Below are 12,720 nucleotides of genomic sequence, written 5' to 3'. Positions count from 1 at the left end.
TTAGATGACTCAGGCTGGATGAGAGGAATCCCACCTCTGTGTCTAGGGAAGTCTGCAGTGCTAAAAAGCAGATGGAAGGGTTTTGCTCAAAAATGCAGGTTGTACCAGGCTCCTTTACTAAAACAGTGCCTTCACTCCCATGCTAAGCACATGGGACTTGTCCAACACCTATATGGCACACACATGGCCAAGCACTGGGTGTCTTCCTTAGGAGGAGAAAGGAGCGTGCCAACCTAGTGATTAGGGCCTGGAGTTTTAGGAGTTTAGGTAATCGAGAAAATAAAAATGAGAAGCGGGGACTTTGTGTACAAGAATTGCCTGGCTGCCTTATATGCCTGAGAGCATTGCCAAGAGCTGCAGGTGTTCAATCAGACCGCTTTTATTCGAGGTGCCCAATGTGGATTTGGAAACCACCATGTAAGGAACCCGGCTTGAAAATTGACCTTAATTTCTTCTAATTGCATGTCTTATTCTTCATTATTTTTCTTGTTAAAGACAGAAATTAGAAAGGCAGTTCACTAGTGCAGCTATTTTTGACTCATCGCTGACTTTGTCTTACTTCTTGTTATTTAATGGGTTCCAGTGGCCATATGCTGTGGAGAATCCTGGAACAAAGTGAGTAAACTGGGAGGCATTGCTCAGAAGGATAAATTTCACAGTTGGAAATATACTTAATACTAAGCCTTCTAACCAGTTTTTCCAGAAATCACAAACTTGATTACCACGATATCTGAACATGGCATTAGCTACTCTAATGAAGAAAATAATTGATATGCCATGGAAATTAGGTCTAATTAGTTCTCATTAAGATAAATATCTCAGTTTAGCTGAAAAGTTGAAGAGAGAGATTTTACAGCGTTCCAGATTATAAATATGACCCTTGTTCTTCAGCCTCCCCCGCCTTGGGATAATACTGGTAGAAGTGGATGTGAAAGGTCTCCTTGTCAGAATCCCTGTAGCCTGTACACCCACCTGACATGGGAAAAAGTGACAAAGGTGCTAGGTCATTTAATTCTCATTTAACTCTTGCATAGCTTAAAACCCATCTATTTTTTTCCGTGAGTTTTAGGCTAAGATTCTATCTTCAGAACCACACAACATAGTATCACATACCTATTCATTTTCTTCAGTTAAAGAAATGCAGTGATGTTTTTGTGCAGGTATACAGCAAATAATGCTCTGCAGTCCTTCTGAGCACCATTTTCAGTGACTTCAGAACAGCGTGAACGTTGTATCATGTCAATAACATTATGATGGAGGGAAAGTGTTGAACTATGAGAAAATCAAAGTCACTATTAAATTCTAAAGGGCAAAAGATGGATATAGATATATATATATGTGATGGGCCATCCATCCATCCATATATACACCAAGGCCACTTCTAGGCCTTGTCCATGTTTAGACAAGGTGGATGATGTACACCCAGTACGCCTTGCAGGGTGCTGTCAAACGATGAGCCAGGCTCTCTTCCCCCTTCACCAATGTAGTTACAGTGTGATGAAAAGCAGAATTAAGCCTTCCTAGTAGTTGCCTATTTTTTGCTTCTTTGGTGCACAAAAAATAAGTATCAAAATTGTTCATTGCCCAGATAAGCTTGAGTTTCCAATTTGCACGTCTTGTTTTCTACAAAGCAAAAGAGAGAGGAATCCATGTTAGCTAATAATTCTATTTGATATCTTCTAATTTTCACAGATAAGCTCTAAAGTGAATCCTTTAAAAGTCTGCCTCCAGATTATCAATTTTTCAGAGCCTCTGAGCTAGCAGCCCACAGGCCCTAAAACCACTGTGTGCATTCTGCAACACCACAGGCTGTTTTGAAAATGTAAAATATTAAGGAGGCAATTTCCCTTATTTGTTGTGATCTGTTTAATTCCTTCGCCAACAGCCTGGCAGAACTGCCTCTTTTGCCAGCTGCTTCTGTTCCCTGTTGCCTCTAGCTCGCCTCTGGGAAGGGAGCATGGCACAGGCAACCCACAGAGCAGCAGGGACATCTCCTTGGTGTGTCAATGCCACTGAGAGCCCAAAGGCATGGGGACAGTGTGCAGGACCACCCCAGAGATGTGAGATGTCACCAAGCAGGACCTGGGGCGTGCAAGGAGAAAGTGATGGCAGGAGGCAGAGGAGCTCCTTCCAGATGCATACAGTCCCTCTGCAAACCAGCTCTCTGTCCGTATGTCTTCTTCTTGGCAAGTTTTGGTTGAAAAGTGAATGATCTGAAGTTTGTAGTCATGGTTCATGATGAGTTTTCAGTGCCTCTGTGCCTTGATAAACACACACCTCTGCCCAGTGACATTTTTTCTTGCAAAGTGAGCGTGGGGGAAACCGTGGCAAGCTAATATTCAATTTGCCTGGATGAAGGTGAATAATAAGTGAGTAAAACAAGATGACTCTTCGTATGGCCTTTAAATATTAATAAATATCCATTCTCATTACTCATTCCCTATCATTAATTTATTTCTCCGATTTTATTATTGGTCTTTCTGGTTGTTACCACTCTCCTGCATCTTTCATTTTCATACTCACAAGCATCATGAAAGGTTCCCAAGTCCTCCATTCATAGAAGTACATACACACTTGCAGGATGAGATTCCATGCAGACCAGCAGCAGATGTATGGAGATTTCTCCAGTGGAAGCCTATTGCAATGATTTCGTCACACAGCACCAAGACAGCAGTTGTTTTTTAAAATCTATTTACTCTTTTCGTAACAAACCTACTGATTGCAGAAACGAGAACTCAGCCTGCAAACAGTCCCAATTTAAGTAAAAGCACCCCCACACTAGACTATAACAGTGGCAGATGGACAGAGGAAGACTGTGTATATAGTCATATTTTTTACCATTATAGTATAGACCCTTTCAGCTTGCAGCGAGCGACTTGCCATCTGCAAATCTGAGTCTTTCCTTTTCTGCTGAGGCACCGATTCAAGAATCATGATTTCTAAAGTTGGAGTTGCAGTATTAAGTGGTTTATCTCTGGTTTAAAGGCATATTGTCTCCCGATCTTGCTTGAAATACATAGGAAAGGCATCCTGAAAATTTCCCTCAGATCTCTTAAGACAAAAGCAAAACCCGGTGGCTCCGGCTTAGGTATGCGGTGAGGTAATGGATTGCGCACATGAATAGCTTTTTGTCAAACAGTCCCTTATTGCTGTTGTTCTCCCTTCTTTGTGCATTTTTCAAATGGTCTGTGACGTTTCTTGATGCTCTATGGGCAAATGATTTGCTCTGTGCCTGTCTTAGATGTGGGCTGACTGACCTGCAGCACAGCCGTTTGCTGTAGTGCTGCTCCTCCAAAGGGATGGAGAATGTGATCGCTACATAAATGTCACTGATTTTAAGGGCCACACCTTTGTGTAAATGGATGCTGATTTGGCGGGAGTGTCAATTTTACACACATTTGAAACAAGATCTGGGCACATTTTTAAAACCCCTCAGTGTGAAATGCTGCCTTCCACACTGCTTTTTTCCACCGTTCTGTCGGTCTGCAAGTTTTAAAAGCGTGATGAGGATGTTGAGCATCACAGAGCTCGGGCAAGCATATGCAAGGTACAGCCTACCCAGCCTTCTGCTGCTCTCAAATGATGGGCAGGGAGTCGCTTATTCTCAGGGTCACGACTCATACAAGTTTAACAATTTTTTTCCCTCTGTGTAGCCAGCAGTAACCAAAAAATCTCCTTCGGGGATGAAAGCCCATTTTGAACTTGTCTAAAAAGGAGAGGATGCAATGCAGTTCTGGCAAATCTGTTTCAAGAGGTGCCGCAGTACGCACTGCGATTCTAATTTTCACCAAATCAGGGTTGCTCTCTACAGAGGGGAAAAGAGGAAGGGTTTCTTTTGTTAATCACACACACAAGAGCCTATACAAAATAAACTATTAAACGCAGTAATTACAGTCATTTTTGTTGAAATATTTCACAGTAAACCTGTGGCTTTGAAAACTCTACCAGAAGCAAAAGGAAAACAACCTGTAATGAAAAAATTGAAATCAGAAGCCACTAATAACACTAAAGGGAGCCCAGAAGCCAAATTAATGTTTCTACAAAGAAATACTTTCCTATACCAGGCAAATTCATAGTAAGACTCTTACCTGGGTCTTTATATACAGGATTCAGATTTCATTTTGAAGCACGCTTTTTACAAACTGTTTAGTGTTCGTATGTCATTACCACTGTTGGGCCAGATTGCACCTGGCATCGATATAAACAAAGCTTTGGCAGGAATTCTTTCCTTTGGGATGGAGACATCTGATTTTCAAGCAGAAAACATGTCAGTGTTGCAAGACACTCCAAATAGCCTGTTTTACCAGTGCAGTAAATTAACCCGCCTGGTGTAGTGTTAAATGCTTTACAAACATCGACTGAAGGTGAGGGAGGGAAACAGCAAAAAACAAACAAAAACATTTCAATAACTAGTTTGACTAGTAGCGGTGGAAAAACTACCACCACAGCTTGACAGCAGGAGGTGGGACTTGGGAGAGAGGAGTACAGGGCACGTTTTCTGTGTTTTGTCCTGTGTTCGTTGCAGGGAGCGTGCCATGGCACAGAGAGGTGCAGAGAGACGGAGCAGGAGCAGTTATACAGGCAATGGAATTGGCATCTCCCAACAGAAAGCTCCATTTAAAACATAGATTAGGATATCAGCACACAGCGCCTTGAACTCATCATAGCCTTGTCTACAGGAGGAAGATTATGTGCGAATAATTACACTCAAGGGGCTTGTCTCCAATGCTGCAAACCGCTGGTAGTCAGTGGCAAAAAAAGAGGATACAGCATTCAGCTGTCCCCTCGCTTCTCCATCATTCAGGATGAAAACACCATGATAAACTTTTGGGCACGCAGAACTGGCCGAGTGGAAGCCCTTGTCGCTAGGTCTGCATTTGTGTTAGCTGAATGGTATGCTGTGCAATGGGGCTCAGCCTGCCTGGGGCTCTGTGCTGACTCTGCACGTTCAGCTATAACTGCCAGAAAGTGGGTCCATGTGCATGTGTAATCAAACAGTGACCTGTCCTGAGGAACACGGGAAGAAGCGGTGCTCTTAAAGGTATGTATTTATGTCGCTGTTAGCGATCAGGGAAGACTGAAGCCATTTTGCTACTATTGTCTTGCTATTTTAATTACCGTAATAGACATCTATTTACAAACATGCACTCAAGTGGGCTAGAATAATTAATTAATATTCATAATCACTCATAAAAAGTGACAAAGCTTGTGTTAGGGAGGGTGATAGCTCCAAAGAGGATTAGATTTGTATGAAGGGTAGATTTATATTGATATGATTCAGCGTGCTTGAGTCTTGCTAGGGCAGCAATGGAGGAGTTAGCTTCCATACTGGCAGAGATTTTATCTGGTCAACAGGAAATGAAAACTGGCCAAGAAACTGCCAACACAGAATCTGAAGCTGTGAAACCTGGTCAAGAAGAAATTAAGCCAAATAAGCAACAGATGAAAAATTATCTTAAAGCAAAGATCAAATCACTCAGTTGGAAATGAGAATTATATTGGAAAAGGTGATGCTGAGAGCATGAAGGGATGTAGGAATTTAAAACATATATATTAATAAATATATGTAAGTGTTGAACACTAGCAATTTTTTTCTAATGGACTTAAACATTTTTCAAGGAAATGGGAAAAAAAAAAAAAGTGGAAAGCTTTAATATGTCTAAAGACTTACAACAAATAGCAGAGGTGAATTTAAAATCTATGAATAAGATTATTTTTTTTTAAGAGAATGCCAGAGCCTACTTGAGGAGATGACATACCAAATGAGGAATCAGAAAAGAAAGACACTCTGGTAGGGTATACATTTTACAACACTTGTGTTGTACCTGGTATAGCATCCTCAGCATTAGAATAGTCCAGAGGGCTCAAGAGGGAATATAGACATCCTAGGAAGTCAGTTGGGCAATCACCTGCTACATGCAATAGTGGGGAGAGACAGAAAATAAGTGGAGTTCTCTTGATGTAAAGCAAACAAGATTCAGGGATCACTTTGGTCTATACTGGCCCCATCACAAACAAAAGCAAAGACATCCTAACTCCCAATGGACAGCACAAGGGCCACAAACATGCTGGAATTAACAAATGGAACAGGGTGCTTCTGGAGGTGGCTGGTGCTGCTGCTAAGGGAATGTGATAGTTGGTGGCAGGCAGACAAGGAAGGAAAGGGATGGGAGTACGATCTGTGTCCCATCGGGGCCAGTCTGCACCTGCTACAGGCAATGGGAGTGGGAATTCTGGCTGGAGAAGACCTCTCTTAGTACTCTGGGGGAAAAGTTACCTGCTGTTCATAATATGAGGTGCATTATTACTGGGGTAGTCATAAAGAGTGAGTGGGTTTACCAAGTAGAGAACAGTTTCCGTAAAAAAATATTTGTTAGGTAAACAGGACGCATTTTCGTGAATCTGTCTTGGTAGTCTTTCACTGAAACCAAGGAGGAGATTCGTATCAAATCAAAGGGGCAAAAACTCGCTAAATACATATTTAGTGCAGACAGTTACACAACTATAAAGAAAGCTGAGACAATGTGAATAAAAATGATAATCTCGTGGGTGTCAAAATTGTTAGTACTGAATTCCATTTTATCACAGCTGGTTTAAAATTAATAGTGCTATCAGCATTTTGGCAAACAGATGCATGCCAAAGTTTTGCATCAACTTAATGTTACTGATGTTAACCAAATTAATTGTTCAGTCAGTACAAAGGCAGGGTCTGGGTTGGCCCCAACATTTTATATTTGTATTGAGATGTGGTCTGAACCCATCCGTTCAGTCTTGAAATGTTTGTTCATTGAGAGAAAATATATGATAACCCAGTCAAAGAATTTGAGCTCAAAGCCTGATGGACTGCTTGAGGTAGATGAAATCTTTGTTGGACTTGGACTTGGATATATCTAACAGTAGGTAACAGAGACATGGCTGAAGGAGCCCCATGCTCAAACCTGGAAAAGAGGCTCTGAAGACAGCTACCTAACTTGAGGCATTTGCAGTAGACAAGTAATAAGAGATTTAGCAAGGTTCCCTGCTTCCAGAGGCCTCCATCAGCTAAGCTGAGGTACCATTAGGGGTAAATAAGTGTGGATATAAGAATGGGGACTCTTGATATGGTTGTGATGGGAATCAGGCACTTGCTTGAATCTCACTGCTACCTCGTCATTAGCAGGAAAGAAATGAAGTCATGGGTGCATAGTTGGCTGGCTCCAGTTCTCCAGGAGCAGCCGTGCTATTGGAAAAAAAGAACGAAAAACCCAGAAAGTTCTTCATTCTTATTGATCCTCCTGGCTGCTTATTGTCAACCTTTACAATCCCCTTGCTTAAAATGGTGCCATTTTTTGTTTGGCCATGCTGAAATGGTCTGGATTTAAAAAAAAATAAATAACCATTTCTCCACCCAGAAATGAAATAAACCTGAGTTTTTCCATTGTGATTGCTCTGTGATCCAGTTTCTATCTTGGCTTGAGAAACAGCTGCTTTGGAAGCTCTTGCATAAGGGAAAAAAAGAAGGATGGAGTGGCAATAAGTGGAAGATAGGAACTGCTTAGATCTTGCAGAAATAAACCTGAATTGATTTATCTCACACTTTGGTTGGGAAATATGCACTAACCTTACTTCAAATTTTCCGGAAGCCCCGCTGTGAAGCACCTCCTTAGCCTAGCATTAAAAATAATTGATTTCATCAGAAAAAAAAGTACAGTTGAGGAAAAGCTTCGGGAAGGAAATGCCACAAGTTCCAGTAATTTGTTCTGCTGCAATCAGGAATATCTAAATGAGAAACTTAAAAAGGTGTTGAAGAACACCAATAAATAATTAAGATTTCTTCTCTACGTGTCTACAAAGATGTGCATTGTATTGTACCCGAATGTACAGTTCATCTATTAGTGATGTACAAATACTGTGACCGTGGGGCTGGCACAGGGGAGATTTGACCTAGAAAATAACCACCTCCTCAGGTGCCTCTTTCAAACCAGAGAAAAATCACGTTTTCTTTAACACTGATCATAAGTCTAGGCAGGAACAAATTCACATCCTCAGATTTGGTTTAGACCACAGAAAACAACTGAAGTCATTTCTAGGAGGTCCTTTCTCCTTGCCATGAGTACGTGAGTCACTGAGTTGATCTTATTTTCTACATGAGGGCTCAGTCTCTGTCTCAGATAGTCGCTGCAGAGGCAGGGACTTGCAGGATGCAGCATTCTGGTGCTACTTCTCCTCTTAGTCTTTGGGGGTGTAGGTGAGATGGAAAGGGAGACAGTTGCCAAGACAGAACAGCAAGCTGTAAGCTGCTGAGAAAATGCTGCCTACAGGAGGTGCTAATCTGTACTTGGGGTGGATTTGGGGATCATTGACTCACTGCTGACACCTATCCAAGTGGGTTCTCTGTAAGAAGGAAGCTCTTCTAGTGGAGAAAGAAGGATTTCTGGCAAAGTCCAGCACAGTGACACAGTCTTAACATTAAGTTAAGTACTGGTGGAGAAATACACGTATAAAAAAGCCTGCTCTGCAGGAAAGCAAGAGTTGTGTTGATTTAGCATGAAGCTTGCGAGATCAGATTCCTGCATTGAACAACCCTATGAAGCGCTCTCTCCAGTGCTTCTGCCATCTTCTTTCAAACTTCTAAACTTAAAGATATCTAAAATTGTGTTCATGGTCTCCTAACATTATTATCCTGTGGAAGTAATTACTGCAATTATAAGCTATTTTACAGTGCTAAAATGCATCTGGTCCAAGGAACAATCCCTTGTGCCTTCATCTAGTGGGGCTGAGAGTCCATGTTGTTTGAGAGCAGCCCTCCGGAGCAGACAAACAGCAATGACAGGTGCATGGCATGTTGCTGGGCGTCTGCCTGTGAAGAAGGTGGGCTCTTAGGGACCTATGGTGTAATTGTTCCATGTGGTTTTTCTACAGCTCCAGCAGCTGGAGTAGTACGAGCAGTGTGCCAAATCAACATGGCATTTGTTGAATGTTTAGTCAAGAATACGCTTTTCATGTCAAGGTGACACATGTGAGTGGTTGAAGACATGCAGGCCTTGCTGGAGCACTGGACAACACTGAGCACTCCTAGCTTTACTTCTTTTGGAGCATGATCCCAAGAGACCCATCTGTGAGACCACACTATTGCTTTCGTTTGGCGAAACTCCTCTGAAGGAGAGCCTGGATGTAAATGAGGAGGTAGGCTTCTCAGGTGCTTGGAGCTCAAGATCTGTGTGTGGATTTGGAAGCTCAGCTGTCTGATATTGCTGATGTTCTCAGAGGGTCCGTACACAGAAATTACAACAAATTTCACGATCTCCAAGGGACTGCGTGCAATGATCTCTGCTTTAAAAAGCTGTACATGAGATGAAAAGGTTTAAGAACTCTTCTTCTAGATGGTGCAACAACCCACCTTGGGGGAGGAACTTCTGGAGGTATGTTGCTCAACGCAACAGTACCTGAACGATCAGTTGGTGCCATAAATCCCATGCTAAATCCATTGTGTGGAAACTCTTGCAGCTACTAAGTGATACCATTTAAGTTTAAAATACGAGTTGAACATGATCCCAGCTTTTTTTTTTTTTTTTTTTTTTTTTTTGGTAGAGGTGTGATTTGCTGTGGGCATAGCCTGTAAATATTTGATCTTTGTGAACTCTAGGATTTTGATCGATTACAAAATTTGAATAGTTCATTTGGAAGGGACCTTCAAAGACTATCTGTCCAAATGCCTGAGCTCGTCAGGGCTAACCAAAAATTAAAGCATGCTATTGAGAGCATTATCTAAACTTCTCTTGAATACTGACAGACACGTGGCATCAACCGTTTCTCTGGGAAGCCTGTACCAGTGTTTGACCACCCTCACGGTGGTCAAGAAATTTTTCCTAAAGTCTGATCTTGGCAGCCTACAAGTGCAGATAAAGCACTTAATGAAAAGTGAGCTAAGGGCTGTTAATAGGCTTTTGCACAGTTCAAAAAAGTCATGCACCACTGTTCCAAATTTTCTCTCTAAAACACCTTTTACTGAGACTGGGTGCAGATTGTGAAAATTCTCTTCAAGAAAAGAAGAATGGAGAAAGCCATGGTGCAGTTTACCTGATTTTTCTTAATGCCTTCTGTGTTCCCAGGGGCCTCTGTGAACCATGGGGCAGGTACTGGCTCTTTCAGTGAAAGCCTTTGGCCTTCCTTGCTTTCTGTTCAATAACTGTCTTAAAAAGTGAGGAGTACTGCAAGTGCTTTTTAATCTAAAGACCTTTCTTCGCCTTTTTTCTTAGATGCAGGCTCTCAGTCACTTTCTTTCTGATATTTTCCCCCTTAATTTTACATTATTTTAATGTTCACTTTATTTGGCTTACTTTTTTCTTCCTTTCTTTCTTTCTTCCTATCTTTCTTCCTTTCTTTCCTTCTTCCCCTCTTTCTAAATAATTTATTAAATAATTGTAACAGTAATTAAACAACACTTCTGATCATGTGCATTTACTGTTCATCACACCTCAACTCACCATCTGAACAGGAACTGATAATTTGCTAAAGTAAAGATAGTTCTGGTGGACAGTTACATATTTCATTATCAGCATTAGAAAAAGATACATTTGTAAAGATAAAAAATGGACATCTAAATGCAAACTTTTGTCACAATCATTTATTACATCATGCCATGAAAATAAATCTTTAGCTGGAATATTTTTAAATGCAAAATAGCCATAGCATACAATTAAGTTCATGTGCCAGATGAAAGGAACATAGAGCCTTCTTTGTATTGATTACATCAGATTGGTTATTTTGTGGTCTCATTTCATCATGCAGTGGCTCATTCGGACTGTCCAGGAAGACTAATTAACACTAATGCTTCTAAAGAATTTTCGTTTGTGATGCTAATCTGTCACAAAACAAAAAGCATCCTCAGAAAGCCAGGGAAAAAAAGTAAAGAGACTACATCTTGCAGCCAGCTTAAATTAGTGTTAGCTTGATTTGTCTTAATTGAAAGGTTGTTTACATCTCTTTTGTAAGTGTTTATAAAAGTTGGCAGACAGAAGAATAGCTGCCCACGTACATGCACAAAATTTTCTTTTATTGGAGCTGTTGTGTATGAGACTGTCATTAAAAAACCTTTTCTGTACGTTTAGTCTTAAGGTATAAGTCTGTCTCTGTATTTATGTATACACACACACACAGCATGCTGTATTATTTTTACTACAAACAAATTTATGCTAAGTCCTCATATCACACTGAATATTTCTACGCATTCAGCCTCTAATTAAATTTCTGTGAGATACGTGCAAGTCTGAAAAATATCTTAAACATAACTTGTAAAAATATCTTGCTCTTGCACTAATATGCATGTCTCTGGTTTCCCTGGATCAGCAGAAACATGCTGCTCACATAGCTGAGCACCCCTGCAGCCACATGGGGAATCACCAGCCCTGGTCCTGGACTGCTGGCTGAGGGGACCTTAGGGTCTGCTCCTCTGGTTCCCCACATTCCTGGCTTCTCAAGCCAAGACATCATGCCATCATCATCATATATGGAAGCTGTCCGACTCTGTTGGTGTTGGCCATCAAATGATGGATTTTTGAGATCCGCATTGTCTGTGCTGATGGAGGAGGGGAAAGGCTTGCTAAAGCTACGTGGCAGCAAACAGCTCCCAGATACTCACAAGCATCTTAAAGTGATCTTATCCTCCAGAAAATACAGCAGAAATATTGGAGATGGGTGCAGTGATGCCTTCCTAGATCTTTAGGGCAACTTCAAGGAAAGTGGATAAAGGAGATAAGATTCCTCAGCAGAGCATAATTAAATTGCAGCTTAGATCATAATGCTGACCGCTGAAGTGGTTTGCTTCATTTCAGTGTTGATAGACCATGTACTACATGTAAAGACAATTAGCAGAGCAGAGAGAAAAGCAGCAGATGCTAGAGATGCACCGAGTTAGATGACTCATTATGTTACGATGAATCTCTTGTTCAGAAGAGTGAAAAGGATTGTATAAAAAATAAAGGACTTGTGTAGACCAAATAATTCTTAAAGAAAGATTTCAAAGATTTTACAAGAGACTAGCAGAAAAATCAGACTCTTGCAGAGTGCTTAAATGCACGTTTGCCTAAAGTGCAGGGGGGAAATACAGGCATGCACATGGAGGCCTTTTTCTCCCTCCCCACTCCTGTCCCTTCTTTCCTTTACGATTACATGTTGGCTTTGTCATGTTCCCTGTTGAAACAAAAGAAAATGTGTTTTAAAACTTAATAAATCTTTAAAAACTTCTCAAATTATAATCTGATCTAGAAGGTAATCATAAGACCTGATTCAATAGAGGCTTCCTGAAAGCTTTGCAATAAACATATTTTTGTTGCAAAAAACATATTTTTGCAGCAGTTTTCCAGTCTAACAAGGCTAGCTAGAAAAAAAATAATTGCCATCTCACAAACAAATGAAGCATATAAGTAGAAAACAGGTATGAAGCAAGGACCTCCCATGCTCAGCAATGTTCTGTTCTGCAGTTACAGTTTTCTTTGTTTTCTTAAAAATGAACACAATTTTTCCCTTCTCTTGCCAAACTCATTTGAGAATTTGAAACTAAATGATGTGCCATTCTGTATGGCAGCACTTTATTGATGGAAACTAAGTATGTAAAAAGTGTCAGGCTTTCTCTTTGCAAAAATGCAATTTTGTCCAAAAATCCAAACATGCACTTCTGCAGAACCATGTTTGAGTGTTGCATTTTTAGGGTATGCACTAATATAAGTGACAAAAGATTCC

At 40.8% G+C, this 12,720-nt stretch overlaps 1 protein-coding gene and 1 long non-coding RNA gene across 2 annotated transcripts in view; one reads left to right on the top strand and one right to left on the bottom strand.

The window, feature by feature from the left end:
* The window catches only part of CLYBL (citramalyl-CoA lyase), a 155,825-nt gene that overhangs the window by 113,462 nt on the left and 29,643 nt on the right, over positions 1-12,720 (top strand). The gene's annotated exons all lie outside the window — the stretch shown is intronic.
* LOC149920101 (uncharacterized) overlaps positions 12,064-12,720 on the bottom strand; it is a 45,223-nt gene continuing 44,566 nt past the window's right edge. Inside the window, exon 3 of the long non-coding RNA XR_016461068.1 lies at positions 12,064-12,171. This is a non-coding gene — a long non-coding RNA (uncharacterized LOC149920101). The remainder of the gene's footprint in view (positions 12,172-12,720) is intronic.

This window comes from Phasianus colchicus, chromosome 1 (assembly GCF_987193195.1).
Source record: "Phasianus colchicus chromosome 1, bPhaCol1.hap1.1, whole genome shotgun sequence".
In the NCBI taxonomy this organism is placed as follows: domain Eukaryota; kingdom Metazoa; phylum Chordata; class Aves; order Galliformes; family Phasianidae; genus Phasianus; species Phasianus colchicus.
This window is presented reverse-complemented; position numbering and strand designations above follow the sequence as displayed.